The sequence below is a fragment of the Belonocnema kinseyi genome, chromosome 5 (genome assembly GCF_010883055.1).
Source record: "Belonocnema kinseyi isolate 2016_QV_RU_SX_M_011 chromosome 5, B_treatae_v1, whole genome shotgun sequence".
NCBI lineage: Eukaryota > Metazoa > Arthropoda > Insecta > Hymenoptera > Cynipidae > Belonocnema > Belonocnema kinseyi.
The window spans coordinates 136,035,038-136,041,598 of NC_046661.1; positions in this window are offsets into that span (position 1 = coordinate 136,035,038).

Here is a 6,561-nt window from a genome sequence, read left to right on the forward strand (position 1 = left end):
AGTTATTTCCTTCTAAAAATATATTTAGAAATAAATAAAAATACATCGAAGAACTTTTACTGCTAAAATATTAAGATTTTGTATTGTAAACTATTTAAATTTGAATTTGACGCCAAATTAGCAATAATTAAGTTGATATTTAAGGTTGTCATGAATATGGATCGTTCTCATAAATCCTCAAGAATATAACCACCGCTTATATTCTCGGTAATATTTTCATTGTGATTATCGCTCTCAAAGTAATATTACCGAGTAGTTACATGTAATTGCAACTAGATGTAATTTATCCTCTAAAGTTTTGCGTCACAACTCCCATAATAGCAGTGCTCCCAACATGGGCACCATTTTTTTTATTTATTATTAATAATTTAAAATAATTCTATTTTAATCTGACCTTGAATGTTTGTTCAAAAATTAATTGTATTATTGTCAAGTTGAATACGCCTTATTTCTAGAAGAAGGCGTTTGTCTAAATTTGGTTCACATTCAAGAATAATAACTTTATTCATATCAAAATCAAAATTATGTATATATTCATAAGCATATTTAGCTAAAGCTGTATTTTATAAATTATTATCAATAGATCTTTCATGTTCACTATTTCTCAAATGTAATGGTATACTAGTTTGCAATATATGGCTAAACTATGCATTTTTTCTTTTCTAAGTTTAAGTGTGTGAGCAGCAGTGAATCGCGATAGATTGTTGCCCGATCTTTTCGTATCAGTAATGTCATTAACTCAATAAAGACACTAAATCTTACATCTTACAAAAATGTCTATATAAACGAGGGAGTGATCTGTGTGTCTCTCAAAAATGGCCTTAGTCTGCCATGTATTCTATACTTAAAATAAAACTTGAACTATTCATTATTTCTAATGATTCTTTGCTGTCTATTCCTGATCTGGCAAAATTAAATATTTCTAAACATAAACATTAAACAAATGGTCCTTCGAGCCGGATAGAAGATCGTGAAAAATATTCAAAAGTGTAAAATTAATAAAGAAAAGACCAAATTGAGAAATTTTATTAAGTGAAAGCACAGGACCTAGGTGGAAAATATGACGGCTTGAGGTCACATAGCAAGGATATAAGCTGGTGACAACATCTTCGCACGTATTGTAAGGCAGTCGTCCTTTGTCAAACAGTCTGTACTGTACTCTTTCATGCTGTCATTCTTCACTGGATCAGTCTTACATTATTTGTCACCTGAAGGTAGAAATAACAGGTTTGCCAGCTGATATTTTGATGATTGTTAACACATTTAATTTTAGACTTTGTCGATTTCTAACCTTGTCCACTGGCAAGATGACAACTTTAATTTACCCGTAATGAGAGAGGCTCGTTCTGGCAAACAAAATAATAATAATTCAGACTGTAGTATTTCAGTGATGATTTATTCACATTTTATTAATAATTATGCTCTGGCACACTCAAATTTGCTCTCCTTTTCAGAGCACTTTAAATCTAAAGTAAATCAGTTCTTTAGTTTGCAAATTAATACTTTTCAATGTCAGTTGAATTGTCAGCAACTTTCAATTTAAATTGCTCCTTTTGTTAAAATGGATCCATTATTCTTTGAGTTATCAGAGATTTCTCAGGCTATTCTGCTCACTGAAACCAATTTTAAGAAAATTGGGAAAGCTCATCTAACAGTGGCTACTGTCAAATCACGGATAGAACTTCTTGACCAACGCTGGAAGATTTGTGAAACCCTGCATCTGGAAATTAAAGCGTCAGATTTTTTATATAATAAATTGGTCTTGCTTACTCCTAAGACTAAGGATAATGAAAGTATAAATCAGTCTCAAATTATTCGTGATGATTCCTTGCCTGTGAAACTTCCTCAGATCACTTTATCGGAGTTTCCAGGAGACTACAAGGACTGGGAGAATTTTCGCAATTTATTCAATGCTTTAATAATTCAAAAGGATTCCTTGTAAAATGTAACAAGATTAGACTATTTGAAATTGTCCTTAAAGAGCGAAGCTGAAGGTTTTTTAAGAAATATTTCTATAACTGATGCTAACTTTGTCTTCACTTGGGAGTCGCTAAAGATCAGATTTGACAAAAAGAGAGCTTTAATCACAAATGAGTCATTGGCGACTCTCAAAAATCTTAAACGCTTAACAGAACATTGGAGTGATTTACTTGTTTTTATAATGGTTAAAAAGTTTGATATTGGTACTCTCAAGAAATGGGAGATGCATATTGGTTCTAGCACTGATTATCCTATTTCTTAACAACTTGACTCATTTTTGGAGACTGGCATATGTATTTTGGAGGCTATTAAAGCTTTAAAACCCGGTGCAAGTTCTCAAGAAAAAAGAGTGGGACTTCAAAACAAATGCATGTTAGGAACCACAATGCAACTTCTAGCTCAAAGTTTCTCTTTTGTAAGGATAATTATTCTTTATTCAAACGCAACCAATTTAAAGCTCTTTCTGTGGACAGGAGTAGGGAAGTTGCTACAAATAATCATTGTTGTTATAATTGTCTCACGCCCGGATATCGACTTCATAATTGTGTTAGTAAATTCAAATGTTACAAGTGCGGTAGGAGATATAATTCCCTGTTGCATTCCGATGATTGTAATTCAAATCCCACCTTACAACCAACTAACTCTGCATCGGTTACTTCTCAATTGACAGTTTCAGGTTCTCTCGCCTCACAATCAAATGATCCCGGCAATTCCACCGTGAAGGTGGGGGTGAGTCACACAGCGCTTAAAGAAGCAGACGATAAAGTTTCGTTTCATTTTCTGAATAATCATCCAAATTTGTCGCGCTCAAGCTTACTCGCTACGGCTGTTATTTCTTTCCAAGATTAAAATGGAAGAAGTCACAGATTTAAAGTTTTGCTGGACCAAGGATTTGAATGTTGTTTTATTAACGAGAGCAATGAAAATATTAAGTCCACGCTAGAAAAAGGTCAAAGCAGTAGTATATGGGGCCGATAAATATAGCTAATCTTTACTTCTTGGTCTCCAGCAGGGTACACTTGGTTCTCTTACTGCGCAAAGTACCGTTTTTGGTTGGATATCATCTGGGACAGTTTCAGTTGAAAATAAAATAGAAACTAATATTCTAGTTACAGTACATTAGGCTATTTCAGCAGAAGTCTTGCATGAAGACTTGACCAGGTTCTGGGAGTTGGAGGAAGTTCCCTTTAAAAATACTTTGACAGATGACGAGATGTTTTGTGATGAGCATTTCGCCACGAATGACCAACGAACAAAAGACGGACGTACATGATACGCTTACCTTTCAAAAACGGTCTTCCCATAAAAATAGGTGCATCCTTGGAGAGAGCTAAGATAGTTTTGAATAAAGTACATCGTCGTTTATCAGAGAAATTGGAATTATTGTTACAATACTGCAGTTTCTTATCAGAATATGAAACCCTTGGTCACATGGATTTCCTTCAAGAAAAGGAATTAGATAGTTTTCACAAACTGTGTATCGGCTTCATCACCCTATCTTAAGAGGAAGTAGTTCCACTACTAAGTTGAGAGTTGTTTTCAACGTTTCCAGTTTAACTTCCAATAATTCTTCCTTGAATTCTCGTCTTCACTTCGGTCCCAAGATTCTCAATGATTTGGTTTCAGTCATTATGAATTGGAGATCACATCGCTTTGTTTATATGGCTGACATTGAAAAAATGTTTAGACAAATTCTAGTTGAGGCGCGGGATTGCGACTATCGAAGAATTGTGGCTTATAGACTCTTAACCAATACTTACGGTACTGCCTGTGCTCCTTATTTGGCTAAAAAAGTGGTAAAGCAGTTAGCTTATGATGAAGGAAATAGATTTCCTTTAGCCCAAACTATATTACAAAATAATATTTACGTCGATGATGTTTCATTTGGTGCATATAGTCAGATTGAGCCTAAACAGGCGCGAGCTCAAGTGACACTGTTTTTAGAAGCTGGCGGTTTCAATTTGCAAAAATGGGCCGCAAATGAACCCGAACTATTGGAAGATTGTCCCTCGGGAGGACACGAACATGCTATCGAATTTCCGTTAGCGGGGAATGCTCAGTGGCAAAAAATTTTAATGCAGGAACTTTGGCTGCGTAAACTCGACTGGGACGACAGACTACCTGATGATCTTAAAATTCAATGGTTAAATTATCATGGTTCTCTGGAAAAATTAGAAGCACTTTTAAAGTCCCCAGATGTACAAGACAACTGCAGACAAACTCTGAATTCGAGCTACATGGCTTTTCTGAAGCTTCGTCAAAAGCTTATAGCTAACTAAGACACTTAAGTTTGTTATGGAAACTATGTCATTGGATAAAATATATGTTTACTATGACACTGATCCCGTAACAGTTTCGCCTTGGCTAGGGAAATATCCTTCCAATTGACCTGTGTTTGTTGCAAACAGAGTTACCCTAATTCATGAGCTGGTACCTCGCGCGAAATGGCGATACGTTTCTACTAAAGATAATCTGGCCAACTGCGCTACACGGGGACTCACGCCCGAAAAAATGATAAGGCATTCCTTGGTTAACTTTGCATTCCTCAAAATAGCCTGAACCTCGCCACGCAGCCCCCTCGCAATCAAACTTAGAACAGCGGCCACTAGAGAGTCATCAAGTTATGAGTGTGATCAAAAGTCCATTCCACTTGATGCTTAAATTCTTCTCTTGGCCAAGATTGCTTCGCGTAACGGCCTATTGTAAAAAGTTTATTGATGCCTTTGTGTTCAAGCACTCAAAACTTAATAAGCCTAAACCTAAATTTTCAACCATTTCTCTTAATGCGATTGAAATCCAACAAGCGGTTATACTTTGGATTAAATTTGTCCAGGCCAATTCCTTTTCTAATGAGATAAAATCATTGAACGATGAAGATAGGTTGGTTCCAAAGAACTCGCTATTAAAAAGTTTGAATCCATTTTTGGATTCCAACAATCTCTTAAGATTATGCGGAAGACTACGGCATGCTCCCATCAGTTTTGATGAGAAGCCTCCTATCATTTTGCCGCGTCACCACATAAGTGAGCTTATCGCCACGCATCCTCACCTTCGATCTTTACACGGTGGTCAGCAATTAATTTTTACATACGCTCAGACAGCGTTACTGGATCTTAGGAGCTCGCTCTTTGGTTAAATGACTGATCAAAGGTTGCCCAGAGTGCACACGCGAGAGAGCGGTTTTGCTTCAACAACTTATGGGGGACTTACCTGAATTTAGAATAACCCCACATCGACAATTCACACATTCTGGTGTGGACTATGCAGGCCCATTTAATGTTCGCTTTGCTTCCGGTCGTGGCAGAAAGTGTTACAAAACTTAAGTTGCGCTTTTCGTTTTTTGTTGTACGCGAGCTGTCCATTTAGAACTCCTTTCTGATAACACAGCCACACAAAAAAAGTGTGCGGATCTGTTAACAAGACACACGTATTCCTATGGATTTTGGGGCCCTGACTTCAAATTCGGTATCAAAAATCACCCATCACGTCATGATTGAGCCATAACCTCAAAAAATGACGAAAAATCATGCACTGAGGCAATTAAATTACAAAATAATGCCAGTGATGCAAATTTTCACTTCAAAAACATTTCGACAACTATAAAGGATCAACTCTTGCCTGATATCAACTTATTTAACAGAACTTTACCCAACAGAATCTGACCTCACCTAACCTGAATTAACAGAAATTTATTGTACTACACGTGAAGCTCTGGGAGCATATTTTCCCAGTAGCAAATGTGTGCTACATCGAATGGATCAACTCGACCTTAACCTAGAAATAAATCTAACCTAGCCTAACCTAACCTAACCTCAAGAAACACAATTAAACTGATTGTGTTGTCCCGTTGTGTTTGCGGTACCGTTTCATTCAGCTTCTGCTTATCCTACATACAGGTTTAACCTATCCAAACCTAACAAAACCTGACCTAACCTAACCGATTACGCTGGCAACCCTGTTCTCGCGTACTTTCATATTTTGACATTAATAGCAGTGAATGTCTGGAGTTTCGTAACCGCTTGTTGCTAGCATTATTGGCCTGTGTCTGTAACCAGGGCACCTCCACGTGGTGACGGTGGGCAACGGCTCCACATTGGCTGAGTCCCTGGGTAAACGGCGTTCATGCCGTTACGGCAGACACAGGTAAAACGTGTATTACGATGCAGGGAAAAACCCCAGTATCGGCATCTGGTCAGGGTGGGAAAGCGGGCTCTCCGGCGTCGTCATCATGCAACCGTAGCTCTTCATCAATGGATCACTTGGTTGGTGTAGTCTCATGCTACAAGGAAAAAAACCGCGAGCATTTGTGAATCGCATGCCTGCAAGAATAGCTAACATTCATTCTGTTACATTTGCAGTAAATATGAAGTGAGCAGTTTGCGAAAATCAATCGACCAGGAAGTGAAAAGTTTTTACGAAAAGAGTTTTGACCGCAAATTGCTGCACCAAGAAGCAAAATAAGTTCCGCACGTCATTTGTAATTCCTGCAGACTTATGTTGTATCGCCTAAAAAATTCAAACAACGAAAAGTACCGCAAGTACTCTACACCAACCACATGGAAAAAACCCGTTATTGCGAAG